At 42.2% G+C, this 23,611-nt stretch overlaps 1 protein-coding gene across 2 annotated transcripts in view; it reads right to left on the reverse strand.

The window, feature by feature from the left end:
- Positions 1-23,611, reverse strand: part of LOC137331595 (SH2/SH3 adapter protein NCK1-like) — a 187,034-nt gene that overhangs the window by 72,256 nt on the left and 91,167 nt on the right. The window lies entirely within an intron of this gene.

Genomic DNA, 23,611 nt, shown 5'->3' on the forward strand with positions numbered 1-23,611 from the left:
TCATCGACAGTGCTATCATGCGGCACTTACTCACCAATAACCTGCTCACTGATACTCAAGATTGGGTTCCGCCAGGACCACTCGACTCCAGTCCTCATTACAGCCTTGATCCAGACATAGACAAAAGAGCTGCATTCCAGAGGTGAGGTTAGTGTGACTGCCCTTGACATCAAGGTAGCATTTGACCGAGTGTGCCACCGAGGAGACCTAGCAAAATTGAAGTCAATGGGAATCAGGGGAAAAACTTTCCAGTGGCTGGAGTCATACCTAGCACAAAGGGAGATGGTAGCGGTTGTTGGAGGCCAATCATCTCAGCTCCAGGACATTGCTGCAGGAGTTCCTCAGGGCAGTGTCCTAGGCCCAACCACGTTAAGCTGCTTCATCAATGACCTTCCCTCCATCATAAGGTCAGAAATGGGGATGTTTGCACAATGTTCAGTTCCATTTGCAACCCCTCAGATAATAAAGCAGTCCGAGCCTGAATGCAGCAAGACCTGGACAACATCCAGGCTTGGGCTAAGTGGCAAGTAACATTCGCTCCAGACAAGTGCCAGGCAATGACCATCTCCAACATGAGAGTCTAACCACCTCCCCTTGACATTCAACGGCATTACCATCGCCGAATCCCCCACCATCAACATCCTGGGGGTCACCAATGACCAGAAAGTTAAATGGACCAGCCATATAAATACTGTGGCTACAACAGCAGGTCAAAGGTTGAGTATTCTGCGGCGAGTGACTCACCTCCTGACTCCCCAAAGCCTTTCCACCATCTACAAGGCACCAAGTCAGAACTGTGATGGAATACTCTCCACTTGACTGGATGAGTGCAGCTCCAACAACACTCAAGAAGCTCCACACCATCCAGGACAAAGCAGCCCGCTTGATTGGCACCCCATCCACCACCCTAAACATTCACCCCCTTCATCACCGGTGCAGTTACTACAGTGTGCACCATCCACAGGATGCACTGCAGCAACTCGCCAAGGCTTCTTCGACAGCACCGCCCAAACCCGCGACCTCTACCACCTTGAAGGACAAGAGCAGCAGGCACATGGGAACAACACCACCCGCACGTTCCCCTCCAAGTCACACACCATCCCGACTTGGAAATATATCGCCGTTCCTTCATCGTCGCTGGGTCAAAATCCTGGAACTCCCTTCCTAACAGCACTGTGGGAGATTCTTCATCATACAGACTGCAGCGGTTCAAGAAGGCGGCTCACCACCACCTTCTCAAGGGCAATCAGGGATGGGCAATAAATGCTGGCCTTGCCAGCGACGCCCACATCCCATGAATGAATTAAAAAGAAATACTCCACCTTGGTGAAATTGCAGGCGAACAGGAGGGAGACACAGAATAAATGTTCAGATTAAGTTAAGTTTGTCTCAACATTATGGGTGGGAGGGGTTGTGCAACAGCTGTACATTTTTTTTCAATTCAATGCACTTACAAATACAGGTGGAGCCATGTTTCTGCTCTAACTGAAACCTGACCACAGCAGTGCTGTAATGTCACATGTATGGAGGAACCAGGCCATGTTTGGCCAAGAATTGGAAAAATATAAAATAGCAAACTTTTTAGTGAAATCACCCCTCATAAAAAACAACTCCACTGTAAATCCCAGATTTAAACTTATTGAAATTTTCAACAGAATAAAATTAAATAAAAAGCTAATGAAAATAGAAAATGCTTAAAGCAGGAAGTCTGTCAGCATCAGTTGGGAGAATAGACAAGTTTTATGTTTTGGGTGCCGATTCTTCAGAACTGGACTCTTCCAACTCAGTTCTGAAGAGCCGCACCTGAAACAAACTGGTCTGTTCTTTCCATGCATGCTGACTGACCTGTTGCCTGCTTCCAGCATTTTCTGTTTTAGTTTCATATTTCTAGCATCTGTAGCATTTTTTACAGAAAAGTGCTAAAATGAAACATTCCCAATAAACTGACCTCCCAACTTCCCTTGCTGGCCCCCATGCTAGCTGACATTGTAAATGGTTCCCTTTCCCTTTCTAAAGTGTCACCATCAGCCCCCTCCTCAAAATACCCACCCTCGATCCCTCTACGCTTGCAAACTACCGCTCCATCTCCAACCTCCCCGTCCTCTCCAAATTCCTTCAACGTGTTGTCACATCCCAAATCCGTGCCCACCTTTCCCACAACTCCACGGATGAATGTATCCAATCAAGTTTCCGCCTCCACCACAGCGCTGAAACAACTCTAATTGAGCCAAAATTACATCCTGTCACATTGAGAAGGACAAGGAGCATTATCGCTCCTTGTCCCTCTCAATCTCTCTGCAACCTTTGACAGAGTCGACCACACCATCCTCCTCCAATGCCCCTTCTCTATTGTCCAGCTCAGTCCTTGCTGGATTCCACTCTGACCTATCCAATCATAGCCAGAGCATCCCCAGCAATGGTTTCTCTTCCTACCCCGTCAACTCTGGAGTCCCCCGAGGATCAATCCCTGGGCCCTCCTCTTCCTCATCTACATGCTGCCCCTTGGCGACATCATCTGAAGACATGGGGTCAGCTTTCACATTTATGCTGACGAAACTCAGCTCTAGCACTCGAACAGCTATCTTGACCCCTCCACTGCCTCTGTGTTGTTAGACTGCTTGTCTGACATCTAGTCCTGGATGGGCTGCAATTTCCTCCAGTTAAACATTGGGAAAACGGATGCCACCGTCTTTGACTCCGCAACCGTGCCATCGATTCCATCCTCCATCCTCTAATGTCAAGTTGAAGCCGACTGTTCTCAACCTCTGTCATATTTGACCCCGAGCTGAGCTTCTGACCCCATATCCTCTCCATCACAAAGACTAGCCCTGTAACATTGCTCATCCCTGCCCCTTCTTAGTCCATCAGCTGCTAAAACCTTCATCCATGCCATTGTCACCTCCAGACTCGACAATCCAATGCTCTCCTGGCCCACCTTCCATCGTCCACCATCAATAAACTTCAGCTCATCCAAAACTTTGCTGCATGCATCCTATCCCGCACCAAGTCCCACTCACCCATTACTCCGGCCCCCGGTGGGTCAAATTTAAAATTCTCATCGTGTTTAAGTTTCTTCCCTCTGTCTCTGTAACCTTCGCCAACCCTACAACCCTCAGAGAATTCTGCGTTGCTCCAACTCCCTTCGTCCCACCATTGGTGGCTGTACCTTCAGCCTTCTAGGCCCTAAGCTGTGGAATTCCTCCCTAAACCTCTCCGCCGCCCCAAGTCCCTCTCCTCCTCTTCGATCAAGTTGTAAGTCATGCTTCCCAATATCTCCTTCTTTAGCTCAATGTCGATTCTCAGAAGCCCCTTGGGATGCTTTTCAATGTTAAAGGTGCTATATCAATACAAGTTGTTCTTGTTAAAACGTTTGCTCCATTCAGTTCAAAATAATTGCTTGCATGTTTACCATGCGTCATCTGATCAACGTTTTACAAAACAATTTTTTTTTAAAAAGCTGAGGCGATAAAATTTTGGATTTTTCCTCTCAATCGCAATTGCTTGGCAAACGTAGTTTTTTGAAAGTAAAGCTCCCTTCACGATCGAAGTGCAACTCTTAAACTTCTGAAAATAGGTGACTTTTTTTTAAAAAAACAGCCTCCCTTCTCCCTGCCGCCCCACCAGGACGGCAGGCAATGCTCACAGCCTTGGTCCAACAATTGGCCACTGGAAGATACTCAAGAGTTGCCCCCTTACCAGAGAAAAGAGAGGGGGACTTTGCTGACTTTTCCTACATTTATGAAGTGGGTAGAGGGAGGGTAATGGAGGGGAGGACAAAGCCTAAGCCTAAATATGTTCTGATCAAAGTTTTGACCCAAGGATAATCATGCCCGAGTGTACACTATATTTAAATTTGAAAAACAATCAACGAGACTTTAAAGCTAACCTACTTCAATATGAAAGAACAAGGGCTTCAAGAACATGTATGTTTAAGACAAAGACAAAGATAAAGAGCAATTACATTGTACATAGGTAATGTATTACTGCTCTCTATAGTAAGTAGCATACAATGGTTTGGATACATTTGAATGGACTAGATTCATACAATGGAAACTAATTTTTAAAAACTATTTTTTTAAGCACAAGAGTAGTGCAATACCACTGCAGAGAATTGTTTTCAACTGTCATGTGGTTGTACCAGGTATCAGACTGCTGTCGCCACCTTTCTTCCCCATTCAAATTATGAGAGAAAAATGTAAATACATAAAACCTTTGAAGTGCAAACTGGCAGTGAAACACACAAACTATTAATATGTTTAAGGGTTTAACAACAAAAATAACCCCTTCACCAGGGATGTTCAAACGCTCCCAGCTTCACAAATCTGCACAAACTACATTATCACCAAACACAACTGACATCTTCCTTCTCAACCAAATACATAGACACAAGTCCTTAAATTTTAGCTTTAAAATTTGTTTTAAAAAAACACTAAAATGACTTACCCACTGTACAACTAGCACCGCACAAGAGTGAACAAACTCACTGCCCTAACCAGACATTGCTTTAGTGTCTTATTCCTGTGTTGTTTAAAGAGGGTATCCTCTGTTGAAACAAATTCAGCTGAGGGATTTTTTTTGACTGTCAGGTTATGCTTAGAGACAGGTGGTGCTTTATGCACAAGATCCAACGAGCAAACATTGCGTGTGGACATGTACAATATCGAAATATTCGACAGAACAGCACAAGCGTTAATTAGTTGCATTATTCAAGAAAAATTAGTGATGCACCATGTAAATGAATCCCACCCTTATTCATAAAGATACATAGACACTGCACCTTGTTTTTTGGGGGGGCGCGGGGAAATGCGGTGGAGATAGAATTATGAAGCACTTCATCAATAAGGTAAAATATTTATTCGATAGTGGGAGAAAAGTGAAGAAAAATCCATGTAATTAAAATGCCTGGAATTTTCCGGCCCTTAAGCAATACTTCCACTGGTACTACACAACCAAGCTGAAATACAATATAAACTAAATGAAGCTCCAATGAAGTTGAAATTAATAAAACTTTGGAATAATTCATGAAAAAGACCCTGCTCAAACCACAATTTAACAACAGATTAGTGATTAACAGACTTGTGCCACTGATTGAAAACTGCAGTTTAAAAAAAAAATCTTTTTTGCAAATAACCTTATTAGACATATCTGTATAGCGACTGAAAGATAAGCCAACCCACAATGCACAATGTCCTCTCTCAGGATGACAGTATGCCTGCTCACCCACCACCCACACTGCCAGTGCACAAAACCAGCTGGGCCAGACTGGCCTGGCCCGGTCCACGCCGAGATGCTGGAGTCTGTAGCAGACCTCAAGGCTCAGAGCTGCTCAAGGTCACCCACCACGACCATTTGAAGTGTCCTCAATCGAAGAACAGCAGCCCCCCACCACCCAAGCTGAAGCCACGGGGGGAAATACTCTGTAGAAACACTAGGATAAGTAAACGAGCGCAGATGACAGGCACTGAAGGTTTGCACAAGGCTATATTTTAAAAATTATTCCCGTTAAACATTATACACTGGTAGGATTGAGCCATTGGATTGCATTTTTTTTCTGGATTTGGTGTTGGTGTTGGTGTTAATATTTATTGTGAAGTGAGGGCATGACCAATAAGGCTGGACTGAAGGAAAACAATCGGATGGCAGTGGTGATAAGGATTGCAGGACTGTCGGTGTATTGGGGATGGGAAGGATGGTTCACTTGAAACGCTCTTCGATGAGCTGCTCTCCAAGAGCTCTGGCAGCTCGGGGCACTGGTGGTTGGTGCTGCTCATTGTTTTCCTCCTCTCTGTGCTGCCCTTCCTCCTCCTACATTTCTTGCTGCCTGGGTGACGGTAAGGACTGGCCCCTCATTATAGCAAAGTTGTGCAGCAATCAGGGCTGTACTGCAAAGCTCCCCCTGAACGGTCCAGGCAGCAGAAGCGTTACTGGAGCACTCTGACTGTCTGCTCAATGACATTTCTGGTGGCATTATGGCTTTCATGGTAGCTCCCCTATGCCCGGGTTTCTGACAGGAGTCATCAGCCATGTCTGAAGGGGATACCCAGCAATCAGCCTGTGATCAGACAGCCTGGCTGGAAAAAAGGCGGCTGAATGAATCAAGACTACTGCCAGGAAATCAGGCACAGGCCTGCACTATGATCCTATGGTCACAAACAAACTGGATATTGAGGGAGTGGAATCCCTTTCTGTTCAGAAAGGATGCCAGGATAATGATGGGGAGCATGCATGGCAATGAGGGTGCAGTCAATGGCACCTTGGACCTTGGGGATACCTGCAATCTGGGTGAAGCCTAGTGTTCTCTTATCCTGCTTCACTCGATCCATTGGGAGAGTGATGTAGGTGTTCCTCTTGGCATAGAGATCCTTGATCACCTCCATGATACAGCGGTGCACAACAAACTGGGAGGTGTCACTGATGTCACCTGGTACAACCTGAGAGGAGACTGTTGCATAAACGTAGAGGACCACAGTGACCGTGACAGCGACAGCCTCAGGCGGTACTATCAATGCCCTGGTTTGAGGCTCCAGTTATAGCTGCAGCAGGTGACATAGCTCAGTGACAGCCTCCTTGGTGAAACAAAGGCACCCGATGTTCCTCAATGAAGTTAAGGTATGAGAAGCGCTCCCTGAAAACCTGCTGTGGGTGTGGCCTCCTGTGCCCTTCTCTCTTTCTCCTTTTTCTCCCAGTTGCTCCAGCTCTCTCGACTTCTTTTCTGCTCCCCCCTCATCCTCCAGCCCCAAACACAGACCCACCAGGCTCCCCATAGCTGCAATAAAACTGTTTTGAAGAAAGATAAAGGTGGTCCAGCACAATTCAGTTGTGGAACGCAGAAAATGTTAACCAGCAGCCTAAAAGGACAAACCAGCGACTAACCTGTATGGAGTGGATGAGCCCTTTACATAACACTGCTGAAGGGTCCTTGCTGCCTGTTAGTACCATGATTTGCTAAGCGAGTTTGTCACATGGAGAGTCAGGCGCTGGGGCAGCGATCCAATACAGTAGGCGGCACATTTCCAGCGCGGAATAGGCATGTACACGCCACCTGTTATACAGACACTGCGCTATCTAAATTCTAGGCCTATGACTTTCAAACAAATGTATAAACATGCACAATGAAACAGGGTAGAGTCCACAGTACCAGGAGCTCCAGCAAATTATAGAACGGATTCTGTATGATAAGCATGAATTCGGTGAATTATAAAATACTAGCTAAAATAAGTTATAGAAATAGCATCAACAATATAACCAAGAAAAAAAACATTGTTGAATATGTCATGGGAAAGGGGAGGGAGAGGGATTCACATTAATGGACAACCCAAATTTAACACCAAGTCCACAGAGATGCCATGTTCCAATTCAGAAGACAACTGCAGTTAACCCATCTTCAAGCAAACCAAACATGGATGTGCATCACTTCTGTAGCGTTGCCAAGAACATTTCTGGTATCCTCGATTCAGAGCTTGTGAACTTTTAGTTCAGCAGATTTTGGCAGCAGGATGTTGGCCAGCTGGACAACTTCAGCACACAGACAGCATTTAAGCATTTAGGAGTGTCTACATGATGGCTCAAATGTTGGCATTAACTTAATAATCCTGTGACTTAAAATAATTAACAAAAAACACTTCCATGCCTTCCTGGACACATGATTTCAGTTTAAGGAGGAATGGCTGGAAGCAGCACTGGGGGAGTCAAAGAGAGGAGGAAAGCTAAAACGGATAATTAGCTTCATCTATCTTAATGCACGATCGTAAATTGGTATAGTTGAAATCAAAAGTAGATTTTAGCCAGCTGTTCCCATGAACTGAATCCTTGAGAAGATCTAATTATTTTTCCTCTAAATTTTTTTAAAACAGGTTTTTCAGATACATTAAAGTTTTCCCACTAATAGAATCATAGAATGATACAGCACAGGAGGCCCATTCGGCCCATCGTGCCTGTGCTAGCTCTATGAAAGAGCTATCCAATTAATCCAAATCCCTTGCCCTTTCCCCATAGCCCTGCAAATATTCCCTTCAAGTTTATATCCAATTCCCTTTTGAAAGTTACTTTTAAAATCTGCTTCCACCACTCTTTCAGGCAGTACATTCCAGATCATAACAATTCACAGTGTAAAAAAAATTCTCATCTCGCCTCTGGTTCTTGTGCCAATTACTTTAATTCTGTGCCCTCTAGTTAGACCCTTCTGCCACTGAAAACAGTTTCTACATATTTACTCTATCAAAGCCGTACGTGATTTTGAACACCTCTATTAAATCTCCCCTTAACCTTCTATGCTCTAAGGAGAGCAACCCCAGTATCTCTAGTCTCTCGACGTAACTGCAGTCCCGCATCCCGGGGGTCATTCAAGTAAATCTCCTCTGCACTCTCTCTAAGGCCTCGACATCCTTCTAAAGTGTGGTGCCCAGAATTGTACACAATACTACAGCTGGGGTCTAACCAGTGATTTATAAATTATCCATAAACTGCAGTGACAGGCTGTCAAATTGCCTTGCACTCTCACTCCCATTTGTTTCTGAAACCTAATTTAAAAAACAGGGAGCCTTGGGTCTGCCAGCACTCGAGCGTTGGGGCTTGGCAATAGTTAGGGAATCTAGGGCTGGAAGCAGTAGAGGCCACATTCAAACTCAAGCACTTCTTACCCTCCTGCCACTTCAGCACAAGAACACAAGAACATATGAAATAGGAGCAGGAGTAGGCCATCCGGCCCCTCGAGCCTGCTCCGCCATTCAACAAGATCATGGCTGATCTTCTACCTCAATACCATTTTCCTGCATCATCCCCATATCCCTTCATGTCTTTAATATCTAGAAATCTATCAATCTCTCTTTTGAATGTACTCAATGACTGAGCCTCCACAGCCCTCTGAGGTAGAGAATTCTAAAGATTCACCACCCTCTGAGTGAAGAAATTTCTCCTCATCTCAGTCCTAAATGGCCTACCCCTTATTCTGAGACTGTGACCCCTGGTTCTAGACTCCCCAGACAGGGGAAAGATCCTCCCTGCATCTACCCTGTCGAGGCCTTGTAAGAATTTTGTACGTTTCAATGAGATCACCTCTCATTGTTCTGAACTCCAGAGAATACAGGCCTAGTCTACTTAATCTCTCCTCATACGACAATCCCGCCATCCTAGGAATCAGTCTGGTGAACCTTCGTTGCACTCCCTCTAAGGCAAGGATATCCTTTCTTAGGTAAGGAGACCAAAATTGTACACAATACTCCATCACTGATAATTCAGCCTCTGGTGGCAATAGCTCAAGCTAGCTCCAGTTTTGGGCCCTGCTTAGGCACATTCAATAGTTACAGCACTTATCATGGCCATAGCTTGTTCAGAAGGAAATATTACATTGGTAATAAGACATGTGTCAAGAAATCTGGCTGGTAAAATTATGTTGCAATCAAATCAGCTTCAGAAGTCAGAGAGGTTTGGGACGGTCAGCTGGGGGTGTTGCAGGGGTCAAAATAGGTTAGAAACAGGACTGGGTGTTACAGATCAGGTCGTTTGGGGCTGTTTCAAGCAAGCAGAGCCATGAACACTTGAACAGGTCCATAACCAGAAGCGTGATGTGATTAAGGATGTCAGCAACCGTTTTGTCCAATTCATTAACACGGTAAATTTTTTAAAAACCTCTCCACCTTTATTTTTTTTCTATGCACGAGCTAGAATATCCTGCTGCAAGGCTGGCAAAGAGGTTGCTGGATATGAAGGCCTTAAAAATCTCAGGATGGACAGTCCAAAGCAGGCTCCAGGAAAGGAGTAAAGCACAAGGCCTGGGTTCAAAAAAAGGCAAGCCTGTGGAGGCAAAACCTGTGTCAGATTTGTGAAAAGGACATACAATTTTATGGGCAAGTGTAAAGATTTCATGAAATAATTTGTGCACATTTGTTAGGTTATAGATTTTATTTTTTATGGTGTATATAGTTGGATAGCTGAAGAATCATAAGTACTCAAACAATTTTTTTTTAAAAAGAGGGATTTAATTGATTTACTTCTGCGATGGCTGCTAGTTCCAGCCTTGAAAAAGAGAGCGAGCTATTTGGTTGGTTTTGTACAGGTTGCTCGTGCCTGATCTGAAATTGGTACCTTTTCCTGTCTCGTGACAATCAGGTATTCCAGCAAATAGTCACATTGTAGTTAACTCAATAGAGCATGGCTATTTAAGCCAACAATCTTTACAATTAAAGATCTAACTTTTCAGAGATTTACAGAAACTTGTTAGTAAGATAGCAAACAGAAGTAGTGCTGTATGAGACACTGAAAAGGTTATTTTTGTATTTCAATAAGGCAGATTATATTCACTACATCAGTCACTGCATAGAATGCTAAATTGAGTTAGAAAGTATATTAAGTAACCATCAAGTAATTGTTTCAATATGACATCAGAAAACTTCACTCACATCTACAAAACAAAGATTGGTGCGGTATGTGCAACTCACCGAACAAATGCCCTAACTTTAATATTTACACATTGCAACAAGGTGTTCCCAGTCAATCTATATATAGGAATATGGGAACAGCAATAAGCCATTCAGCATCTCAAGCCTGTTGTGTCATTCAATTAGATCATGGCTGATCTGTATCTTAACTCCATCTACCCGCCTTTGTTTCGTAACACTTAATACCTTTGCCTAACAAAAATCTGTCAATTTCAGTTTTGAAAATTTCAATTGACAGTCCTCTTTCAAAGATGCAAGTCCACAATTTTGCTTTACACACACAAAACTTTAAAAAGTTATATGGGGAGTCACTTGATAAGTGATAATGTACAGCTTTCACAAAAATTTAGGGCCAGACAGCCTCCGAAAGCAGTCAACTGTGCAACACCAAAGGGACTTTCCGCGGTGAGCTTCACCCAGCAGCAGCGTTAACTAAATGCTCAATACAGCCCGACAATGTTCATCTAACACAACTAGTAGGAAAATCAAGTTTTGCAAAATAAATTAACAATTTAAAACGACAATTTGGAAGGAAAGCTGGAATACAATATGCACATATGATGGGAGGAAATTCCTTTGTTACATTTCTCCCACAGACTGTGACTTTGCTGAGGTTAAATTCAATACAGGAATCAGTCATATCTTTCTGCCTTTCACCAAAAAGCTAGCAAAACTGAAAAAAAAATGTACTTGATTGTTTCACTTACATAACGCCAGTGTTAGTACTTCAAAAGTAGCTCATTGCTATTCCTATCTATCTAGTCGTAGCCAGAGATTCACCTGCAATGTCTTCTCTTCCCACTCCCGCACTGTTACCTCTGGAGTCCCCCAAGGGTCTATCCTTGCCCCCCATCCTGTTTCTCATCTACATGCTGCCCCTCGGCGACATCATCCAAAAGCACATCAGGTTCTACATGTATGCTGATGACACCCAGTTATACTTTACCACCACCTCTCTCGCCCCCCCTCCACTGCCTTTGATTTGTCACGCTGCTTGTCTGACATCCAATACTGGATGATCAGAAAATTCCTCCAACTAAATATTGGGAAAACCGAAGCCATTGTCTTCAGTCCCCGCTACAAACTCCATTCTCTAGCCACTGACTCCATTGCTCTCCCTGGCCATTGTCTGAAGCAGAACCAGATCGTTTGCAACCTTGGCGTCCTATTTGACCCAGAGATGAGCTTCCGACCCCATATCTGCTCCATCACCAAGATCGCCTACTTCCACCTCCGTAACATCGCCAGTCTCTGCCCCTGCCTCAGCTCATCTGCTGCTGAAACCCTCATCTAAGCCTTTGTTACCTCTAGATTTGACTGTTCCAATGCTCTTTTGGCCAGCCTCCCATCTTCCACCAACTTGAGTTCATCCAAAACTCTGCTGCCCATATCCTAACTAGCACCAAATTCCATTCACCCATCACCCCTGTGCTCGCTGGTCTACATTGGCTCCTGGTCCAGCAACGCCCCAATTTTAAAATTCTCATCCTTGTTTTCAAATCTCTCCATGGCCTCGCCCCTCCCCATCTCTGTAACCCTCAGAGATATCTGCACTCCTCCAATTCTGGCCTCTTTTCGCATCCCCAATTTTAATCGCTCCACCACTGGTGGCCGTGCCTTCAGCTGCCCACGGCTTAAGCTCTGGAATTCCTTCCTTCTCTGCCCCTCTCTCCTTTAAGATGCTCCTTAAAACCTACCTCTTTGACCAAGCTTCTGGCCACCTGTCCTAACATCTCCTTATGTGGATCAGTTCATATTTTGTTTGATGACGCTCCTGTGAAGTGTCTTGGGACATTTTACTACATTAATGGCACTATATAAATGCAAGTTGTTGTTGTTGTACTGGTTGTGAGGCTTTTTGGGGTGTCCTGAGAACTTGATAAAATGCTACGTAAATAAGTTCCTTCTTTCCATATTTCATTGGATTAGGAATTTTAAAATAGACCTTTCATTGTGCCCATCACTCTAGTTTTCACTGATAGCTAACTTTTCTGCAACAATGGAAAATCACGTACCTAGAGTAAAATAAACTAATTGTACTCTTATGTTATTAACAGTCTGGATTTTGAAATCAACTCATCAAGGGAAAACCTTTTTGCTACTTCCTCTCCTCATATATTGATTGAAATCAACACAACCAGATTTGGTGTTTTTTTACAAAAAAAATTGTCACTACAGTCAAGGGATTTTCATCTTTCCCTGCGAGCATATCAGCCTAGACCTTAGTTACGCCCAAATTTAGTAATCATGCACAGCACTCTTCGGTGCAGTACACAACTGGTCAGTTCCTAGCCAAGAACTTGATACACTTATTTTTTTGATATCTTTCTGCTGTGATTGTGGATAGCACATTTCAGGAGATGGTCACCCCACAGCTTAAGAGAGTGCAATTGTAAACAATTTTACAACACCAAGTTATAGTCCAGCAATTTTATTTTAAATTCACAAGCTTTCGGAGATTTTCTCCGAGAAAATCTCCGAAAGCTTGTGAATTTAAAATAAAATTGCTGGACTATAACTTGGTGTTGTAAAATTGTTTACAATTGTCAACCCCAGTCCATCACCGGCATCTCCACATCATAAGAGAGTGCAGGCAGAGAGGGACTGGGTGACCTCCAGACAGACAAGAAGGGCCAGGTAGATATTGCAGGAGTCCCGAGGGCATCTCGCTCTCTAACCAGTATCTGGTGGGGGAGGGGGTTCCTCTGGGGCGTGCAGCCAGAGCTAAGTACACAGCACCGTGGATGGCTCAGGGGTGGCGGGGAGGAGAAAGGTCAGGAGAGTGATAGTGATAGGGGAATTCTATAGTTAGGGGAACAGATAGATGTTTCTGTGGCTGCAGACATGATTCCAGGATGGTATGTTGCCTCCCTGGGGCCAGGGTCAAGGATGTTACTGATTGGCTGCAGAACATTTTGAGGGGGGAGGGTGAACAGCCAGAGGTCATGGTTCATATCGGTACCAATGACATAGGTAGAAAGAGGGATGAGGTCCTGCAGGCAGGTTTTAAGGAATTAGGAAAGAGATCAATAAGCAGGACCTCAAAAGGTAGTAATCTCCGGATTACTCCCGGTGCCATGCGCTAGCGAGTATCGAAATAGGAGGATAGAGAAGATGAATGCATGGCTGAAGAGATGGTGCAGGAGGGAGAGCTTTAGATTCCTGGGGCATTGGGACTGATTCTGGGGGGAGGTGGGACCTGTACAAGCCGGAAGGGTTGCAACCAACATACTCGCGGGGAGGTTTGCTGGTGCTGTTGGGGAGGGTTTAAACTAGCTTGGCAGGGGGCTGGGAACCTGAGAGTGGATTCAGAAGGGAGAGAAGCAGAGCTGGAAATGGAAGGCAGAAAATTAGTGAGTTTGGAAGGCAGAGGAAACAAAGGTTAGAAACTAGGCAACAAAGGAGTTTGGCAGTGCTTAATGGTATATATCTCAATGCAAGGAGTATAGTGAATAAGGCAGACGATCTAAGGGCACAGATAGACACGTGTAAGCTATTACAGAAACATGGCTTAAACAGGGGCAGGAATGGCAGCTCAACGTTCTTGGTTACAGGGGTTTCAGACGAGATAGAGAGGGGGGGATAAAAAAAAAGGAGGGGCTGGCAAATATTGGTTAAAGAAACAATTGCTGCTGTGAGGAGGGATGAAATGTTAGAAGGATCATCCAATGAAGCCATGAGTTGAGCTAAAGAACAGAAAAGTGGCAGTCACACTACTGGGAGTGTACTATCGACCCCCAAACAGTCAGAGGGAGATAGAAGAGCAAATATGTAAGCAAATTTCTGAGGAGTGCAAAAACAATAGGACAATAATAGTAGGGGATTTCAACTACCCTAATATTAACTGGGATACAATCAGTGCAAAAGGTATAGCGGGCACAGAATTCTTAAACTGCATTCAGAAGAACTTTTTTAGCCAGTAAGCCCAACAAGAGGAGGGGCAGTTCTGGATTTAGTTTTAGGAAATGAAGCTGGGCAGATGGAAGGAGCATCATTGGGAGAGCATTTTGGTGGTAGTGATCATAATTCAGTTCGATTTAGCGTAGTTATGGAAAAGGACAAAGACAGAACAGGAGTAAAACTTCTAAATTGGGGAAAAACCAATTTTACTAAGCTGAGAAGTGATTTCGCAAAAGTGGACTGGAAATAGCTACTTGAAGGTAAATCAGTGACAGACCAGTGGGAGGCATTCAAGGGGGAGATTCAAGGGGTTCAGAGTAAACATATTCCCACAAAGAAAAAGGGTGGGACTGCCAAATCTAGAGCCCACTGGATGACAAGGAGCATACAGGGTAAGATAGGACAAAAAAAAAGAGAAGCTTATGTCAGACACCAAGAGCTCAATACTGCAGAAAGCCTAGAGTATAGAAAGTGCAGGGGTGAAATTAAAAAGGAAATTAGGAAAGCAAAGAGAGGGCACGAAAAAACACTGGCAAATAAAATTGAGGAAAACCCAATAATGTTTTATAAATATATAAAGAGTAAGAGGATAACCAAGAGTAGGGCCTATTAGAGACCAAAAAGGTAAGCTATACATGGAGGCGGAAAATGTAGATATGGTTCTCAATGAATACTTTGCATCTGTCGTCACAAAAAAGGGAGACGATGAAGAGATTGTAGTTAAGGAGGGGGTGTGTGAAATGTTGAATGGAATAAACAGTGAGAGGAAGAATTAAAGACTTTAGCATCTTGAAAGTAGATAAATTGCCAGGTCCGGATGAAATGTATCCCAGACTGCTAAGAGAAGCAAGGGAGGAAATAGCAGAGGCTCTGACCATCATTTTCCAATCCTCCCTGGCTACAGGCATGCTACCGGAGGATTGGAGGACTGCTAATGTTATACCGCTGTTTAAAAAGGGAGAAAGAGATAGACACTACCTTCCTTTGATTGATCGACTGCAGGAAGATATCAATGGACTGGTCAGGTGGGCAGAAAAGTGGCAAATGGAATTCAATCCGGAGAAGTGTGAGGTAATGCATTCGGGGATGGCAAACAAGGCAAGGGAGTATACAATAAATGGGAGGATACTGAGAGGTGTGGAGGAACAAAGGGACCTTGGAGTGCATGTCCACACATCCCTGAAGGTAGATGAGGTGGTTAAAAAGGCATACAGGATACCTTCCTTTATTAGCCGAAGCACAGAATGCAAGAGCAGGGAGGTTATGCTAGATCTGTATAAAACATTAGTTAGGCCACAGCTTGAGTACTGTGTACAGTTCTGGTCACCACATTACAGGAAAGATGTAAGGATACAGAGGAAATTTATGAGGATGTTGCCAGGCTGGAGAATCTTAGCTATGAGAAAAGACTGGATAAGCTAGGGTTGTTTTCTTTGGAACAGAGGAGGTGGAGAGGAGATTTAATTGAGGTATGTAAAATTATGACGGGACGAGAGTGGATAGGGAGGACCTATTTCCCTTAGCAGAGGGATCAGTGACCGGGGGGGCTTAGATTTAAAGTAATTGGTAGAAGGATTAGACGGGAGCGGAGAAGAAATTTTTTCACCCAGAGGGTGGTGGGGGTCTGCAACTCACTGCCTGAAAGGGTGGTAGATGCAGAAACCCTCAACTCATTTAAAAAGCACTTGAGTGCTGCAACCTACAGGGGTACAGACCTAGTGCTGGAAAATGGGGTTAAGCTGAATAGCTCTTTCTCGGCTGGCAAAGACACGATGGGCCGAATGACTTCCTTCTGTGCCATAACTTTCTATGATTAAATCTTCATGTTATACTCTTACTGTTGCTATCATAAGCATGAATGTTGTTTTCTATGATTTTTATGAAAAGAAAAACTTTACACGAGAAGAAAAACAAAGGGAATTAGATTTGAAGTGCGATGTAAATAGGAGTAATTTGCCAGTATATTATGGCGTTTATGAGTCATCTTCTTGGGTCACTATAGCACCACTGCATTTTGCCCAAACTCTGGAAAAAACAGACACAATCTTATTCTAGTTCATTACACAGAATCTTCTCTTACAGCAGTGTGGAAATTTTGTCAAAAACACAAATCAGATAAGAAACCACATTGCAGCTTTCCTGAATACAATTTCCCACTTCAAATGGTTTACTCATGTAAAATTCAAAGGTTATTCACCATGGAACCTTTAATTTCTTCAGCACCTGGGACAAGGTTGCATTTGGAGCCAAACGATTTAAATTAAGCTTGCTGACTCAGTAGAGAGGGGAAAAAAAAAACAGATCTTACATTTATCCCACTGCTAATGCGGCCCATGGTACAATTAAACTCTAACAAGCACAAAAGCAGACTGTCAAGAACAGTTCTGCTGGGATCAGGATTTTTGTTTCACAGAGAGTAAAAGGTCTTGGAATGAGCCATGGATTGGCTTATAAACACTGCATCTTTCCAACTACAAACAGTGGTGGTCAGTCTGCAAACTGTTACAAATCTCATGGTACAACTAATAATTACACAGTTACACAATACACTTCAATTTTTTCATTGTAAATCCTACAATTCAATATAGTTGCCAGTTCCTCAAAATTACTATATTATATACATCGGATTTAGAACTTCCCAGTAATCAATTGAACATTGCAACTTGGCTGTGATGCCAAAACATCACGTTTATCTCTTGCAACTGCCATCACAGATCAAGGTCATGGAACAAAGAGCTTCCAGTGATACAAAAATGAGTAAAGTCACCATATAAAACTGCAAACCACAGATTATTATATCTAAAAAAAAATATAACAAAAATTCTACTCTGAAGCAATTTCAAGGTTGTAACCCAATTTCTGGATTCAGAGGATCGTTACAATCCATAATAGATGCTTGACCAGTTTACTGATGCCCATTATCAGATTATTGCCTTGTAATCATTCCCAGGCAGCCATTATTCTCCATTTGTTCCATGTCATGATTGGTAATTTCACTGCTCAATGCTCACGGGAATGTTATTTCACACAGGTGAAGCCCTGATTTACAGTGTAATTTAGGCCTTTCTGAAGGAATTGGTTTCCAGTATTCCTGAAATCACCTTTAAATAAATCCTGGTGTTGATATGTTTAAACTTTTGAGTTCCCTCCCCCAACTCAATTACTCATCTCCCTTTGCATCTTTCTGGCACTCCTGTCATTTTCCTGAATATAAGGATTATCTAACTTTATTATTCAAAATTTATGTATTTTACAGCAATGCAATTTCTCCAAATAATATCCAAACTTAAAAAGTCAGAAAATATATATTAGTTAAGCAAGTGAAATCACAAGTTAATTGAAATGGTATGTGTGGACTTATATTCTACCTCAATTAAATCAGTCTCATTTTTAAATATTGTTCTAGACCTTGGTCTGATGCTGCTAGCAGGTTAATTTCTGCTCCCTCTCGCTTTTCTTATTTCTTTCCACTTCACATCTTACTCAGAGCTCTTAAAATGTCAGCACTTTACGGCAATATAAATTAAGCTACACATTTAATATTCAGATCAGGGTAAAATTTTGCCATGAAGTAACTGTGGGAGCTGTTGCTTCCAAAATGGACAAAATTAGCTCTCATGCAATTAACAGTTACCAGTCACTAGCTTCAACACATATTAGACAGCCCCTAGATGACTCTGTGGTACATGTCCAATGCAACAAGGCACTGAGTCACAGCCACATCATCAGAGTTTGCAGGTGAATTTCAATTCTACCCTGAACTCCCAAGTTTCAACTGACATTCCCAAAAGTTAAAATGTCTCCCAAGCTGAGAACTGCTGATCCTATGACTTCTTTTTGGAACTTTGGGAACTTAAGAATGAAGCAAATTGAAATGCTGTTTTTGCACATTTCTCAGAGGAATTAACACTCATATTTTGATGGCACATGAGCCCCATCAAAATATAGTAAGGTGGCATACTAAATTAAATTGACTGAATGCTACTGAGCAAAAATGTTCATGGTCCTATAGTCCACAGTTCCCAAATACAAGTGAGCTAAAATTGCACTGAGATATTAGCAACAATGTGTAAACCTGTAACTATTGCAATTCAAAAGTCTGCTATAAAAGTAAGTAACTTACTTTTATAGCTGTTTGAATATTAAATTTATGAAACTCTTCCAATGTTTACACTCACTAGATACTCATTACAATCTACTCATTAAATCTTTTTAGGTGGAGTTTACTTCAATGATGCAACAGTTCACTCGTATTCTTTCACAGTTAGATATAATTTATCACCAATTCTCTCCATTTTCAGAGATTTTATGACTCAATCATGTGTTAGTCTGTAGTGTAACAACATGGATTGAGAAGGGGAATGTCCTGTCTCACCAATTGATGACTTTTGGAGGAAATGACATCGACTAAGGAAAACTATGGTGTCAAATGCTTTAAAAAGTTCTGCAAGAAAGGCTACTAATTAAGGTCACAGCAGCAGGGATTCAGGGTAAATCTTGGGAATGAATAAGAAACTCACTGAAAGGTAAAAAGCAGCTACTTATTGGAGATTATTTGAAGGGGGGGGGGGGGGGGGGGAGGGGAGAATGAGAGAAAAAAAAAGTGCTGAGTGGATACCCCACAGATTATTTTTGGAATCCATTTCTAATTGAGAACAACAACTTGGATTCAGGGACTCTATGCAAATCAGTCAAATTTGCAGACGATACCAAACCAAGAGGAGCCATTGATTCTGAAGAGGCAGCCAGAAAGCTACAAAATGAGACGGACAAATATGCAAGTGGGTAGAACAACAGCAGATAAAATTTCATATGGACAAGTGTAAAGTACTAGACATAGGGAAGAGAAATGACAAGTACTCCCTGAATGCTATTAAAATAGCTACGGATGAGGTTGAGATTGAGATGAATTTAAGGATCTTAGTAGATAGATGTTCAATAGGCCCAACCACTGCAGAGCAGCACAATGATGAACTATATAGCCAAAACAGTAGAGTACAAGTCAGAAGAAGTTATGCTCACATTGTATCGTGCTCTGGTCAGATTACATTGAGTGCTGTGCCCAGTTTTGGTCACAAAGACACACGGGGCACTTTCAAGCCCTGGAGGTAATTTACAGAAGACAGCCATATGGCTGGTCCCTAGCATCAGAAGACAAGTATAAAGGAAAGACTGGTGAAGCTTGAAATTTTCAGACTTCAAAAAAGGTGACTGACAGGTGACTTTACGGAGATACAAGATAGTAAATATTATGAAAAAGAAAGATCTTCAAAATTACTTCAAACTTAAGGCAAGACTATGACAAGGGTACACAGGCTCAAACCAGTATGAAGCAAAATGAGGACAGATGTCAGAAACTCTTCTTCACATAAAGTGATCATCACATGGAATGGACTTCCAGGAAGGAAAGTGAAAGAAAAAACCCTAGAATCATTTAAGAAAAAAAAGAGGACCCATCAGGGAGTGGGGGCATTGGTGGGTAGGGGAAGAGATAGAAAAACTGTAGTATCCTTCTGGATGGATGAACTCAATGTGCCCAAATTATCTTCCTCATCCATAATTAGCATGGGAACTCTTACTAACTTTTTACAAGCCCCAGGAGACTAAAAGCAACAAATTGCAGTGCATTTCAGTTCGTTACTAACTCATTCAGAATTCCAATTTACATGAAAGGCAAATGTACTTTGCAAAGGAGAGAATGTTCATTCCCATCCTTAGCTAGTTGCTTTCTCTCACTTTCCTCACTCAGCCGATACCACCGGAAAATTGCAAAAGATTTTGGCAAAATTGCAGGGATTTTCTCAGCTTTCTTGGAGATTACAGGCTATAGTCCTTCGGTCATTCTCAAACTTCCTACTTATAAATAACTTCTCATTTAATATGATTGCTCCCACATCTTCCCTTCACAAAAGGCAAACAACTTCTTACACCTTCCCCACTTCAAGAGGCATTCTATCTCTTGATTCACCTAATTCATGGTGCTGCTCAGGGATCCACTTCTTCTGCATGCTGTAAGCAGGAACTCATCTTGCAAAACTATTGGGAGTATGCAATGAATTAGATTTTACCCACAAAGCAGCACAAAAGCATATTGAGGAGCCGGTGACAGCAACTTCCAGATTTTGGGGCAGGCAGGGGAAGAGGGGTGTCATGCTTTTTATGGATGTAGCAAAAATAGCACCGTGTGCTACTTGTGATAATACAGGCTGAAATGTGGTCCAAATCGAATATCTTTTCTGTCCATATGTGGAGCCTGGTTCACTATTTCAGTTGCCTAGTTGTAATCCTTCTGATTAAGAAAGAGAAAAAGAGTTTAAGCACATAAGCAGACTGAAACTCCTTGGCTAACACTGTAGTGGGGTGCAAACTGGGCTCAGTGTTTCTATGCCAGGCAAGGGGAAGCATCAGGTGGGGCTCTTATCCCTGACGAGTAGTTAGTCACACTAGAACCTACTGGAACCGTGCATGTGTGAATGACATACACAGATAACGTTAGGCCTAACTGTGGTCAAACAGTCTGCTGATAACCACAGTCGAAAGTCACACAATGACAGACTGAGCATGGTACTGGAAAGTCACCACTTACCATGAAACTGTACCACAGCACGATCAAAGGAGGATGATAAGTGGAAAAAATTAGAGGGAAAGCAGAAAGGAAGTCTGTGCTCATTTTGCTCCTTTATAGAGTTGTGCAGAAATAGTCCATTATCGACTCATCCTCTAATTTCTCTTCCTCCCAGGATGGCGGGAGGGGAGGTGGAAAGAAAGAAATGAAAAAGGAGGTTGGATGAAGTGCCTCCCCAACAACCCTGCTGAATGAAGAGGGGGGAAAAAAAAAAGAAAATTTGCATTTATCCAACAGCTTTCATAACCTCAGAGTGTCCCAAAGCATTTCACAGCCAATTAAATACTTCCTACTGTTTTGTAGGCAAACACAGCTGCCGATTTGGGTACAGCAAGATCCCACACACAAGCACTTCAGGTGCTGAACCTACATCTTCCAGCTCTTGGTGGTACCTAATTTAGTGAAATAAAACACACAATTGATGTTTTGCAAACAAAGCCATTCAACTTTAACAATGGAATACTCTGTTTCCTACATTACAACAGTGACAACACTTCAAAAGTACTTCAATGGCTGTGCTTTGGGACATCCTGAGGTTGCAAAAGGCATGATATAAATGCAAGTCTTTCTTTCTTTCTGCTTTGTGTAGGTGGTGCAGATGACAAATGAATCACATTTGCTAAAGTGGAGTCACTTTTCAGTAGCAGTTAAATGTTTGTGAACACCCATTAAGATAGAGATGGTTTACAGCATGCCATGGTTTAACTAAAATAGTTTAAAGATACTACTTTCATGTTTGCTAAAAATACAGCCAAGTATTATAAAATGTCTAGCTTTCCAAAAACAAAGCTATTTCAACTATTCATTTACAAGAGCATCCAAGAATTTGATAACAGGAAGGCACTTACCAAAGCTTGTGGAAGTTCCCTCTCCACAACAAACATAGGTTTTATAATCAAGATGCTAACTGGTGCAAAATGGAACACCTAACCCAATTTTTAGAATGAAGTATATATCATTCAGCTAAATTGCTGAATTAGTAAAAATTGTGGAACATTAGAAGTTAGATGTCTGAGAACTGGATTTCACACAAGAAAAATGTAACATTTCCCCATCTAGAGGCTGAACAAAAAGTGTTAAAACCATATAACAGATTGGACACAAGAACTACAAAATCAATCAAGCAGAAATCACAAGCAGTATAAACATGCAATATTGGTTTTCTTTGTAAAATGAATTCTAGGTGCACTTTACAGGCACCTTGTATCTAGTCACAGTGTTTTATTTAATGCATTAAACAAAAAGGTAAAGTTACTTTTACCCCAGAAAATATGTTTGCAATATCTGGGAACCACTACAAGCAGTATTAAGTAATTGTCACCGTTATCTTTTCCCTGTTGCACCACGGTGTTCCGGCATATTTAATGGGGCATGATGACTTTACTCAGTAGTTTCTGGTTAGTATTAACACCTGGAATAGCCATGAATAGACTGCTTTGAAAACTCAGGTGAAATATAGATAGAAGTACTCGAGGGACAGTATCTCATCTTTCTTTTAGGCACTTTACAATCTTCCGGACTCAACACGGATTTCAATAACTTCAGATCATAACCACTGCTCCCACTTTTTTCAGACAGCAAGTGCTGGAAATGGTTCTGCTGTTGCCATTGACAGCTACTCTTGACCAATTTTTTTGTTTCTTAACTTCCCATTACCACCTTCCTTGCCTTGCACTATAATGCCTTTTGTCTTTTAATCACGCCTGCCCTCTACCATATCACAGACCTTCCCTTTTGTTCTTTCCTCTCCTCCCCTCCCCCTCTTTCCCTAGCTCTGATTTCAAAAACTGTTAACTCTTTTGACATCTTCCAGTTCTTGATGAAAGGTCTTCAACCTGAAAAGTTAACTCTGTTTCTTTCTCCACAGATGCTGCCTGACTTGCTGAGCTTCTCCAGCATTTTCTGTTTTTATTTCAGATTTCCAGCATCCGCAGTATTCTGCTTTTGTATTAGATAGAAGTACTGTTCGGCTGGCTGTTTGATTACCTTGTGTTGCAAAGTGAATTTTTCCCAGTGCAATTTTGACATTGTTCAGTTCGTCATTCGTGTTACTTTAGTAATTGTGATCGACATTGATAAATAATGGGCCATAATGATTGTGGAAGGCCTCTAATGGTGTCTGCCATTAATTAGACTTGCCCATTTAGGTTTTTAAAATTTTTTTGTGGCAAGTTGATAACGTCACAGCGAGGGAAACTGGGCATCTGGGACCTGAGTGAACAGGGCAAGTGACTGTTTATTTCCTTAAACAATCAGATTGAAGGATTGTGAAATTAACAATGCAAGGACTGAGAAGGAAGTCTAAGATAGAATGGGTGAATTCAACGACAAATTAGAAAAATAAAGAGTGGGAAAGAAAGATTGGATTATGAGAGTGAGAAAAAAAAGGGAAAGTGAAAATTTTTTTTAAAATTTGACATTTAAAAAATCTCCAACAAAAATTAAAATCTGAAGGAATGAGACTCCATACTTGTAAGAGTTAATTTTCAGTGCCAGAGGTTGATTGGCAGTAATTAAAACTTATCATATTGTTAAAAGGGTACTTGGACTGAAATGTACAAGACTTAACCGTGGAGAGTTTAGTTCGTATCCACCATGCAAATACAGCAACTTCTTGCCGTTCAATGCATTTCAATGGTGAGGCAGGCAG

This window comes from Heptranchias perlo, chromosome 13 (genome assembly GCF_035084215.1).
Source record: "Heptranchias perlo isolate sHepPer1 chromosome 13, sHepPer1.hap1, whole genome shotgun sequence".
Taxonomy (NCBI): domain Eukaryota; kingdom Metazoa; phylum Chordata; class Chondrichthyes; order Hexanchiformes; family Hexanchidae; genus Heptranchias; species Heptranchias perlo.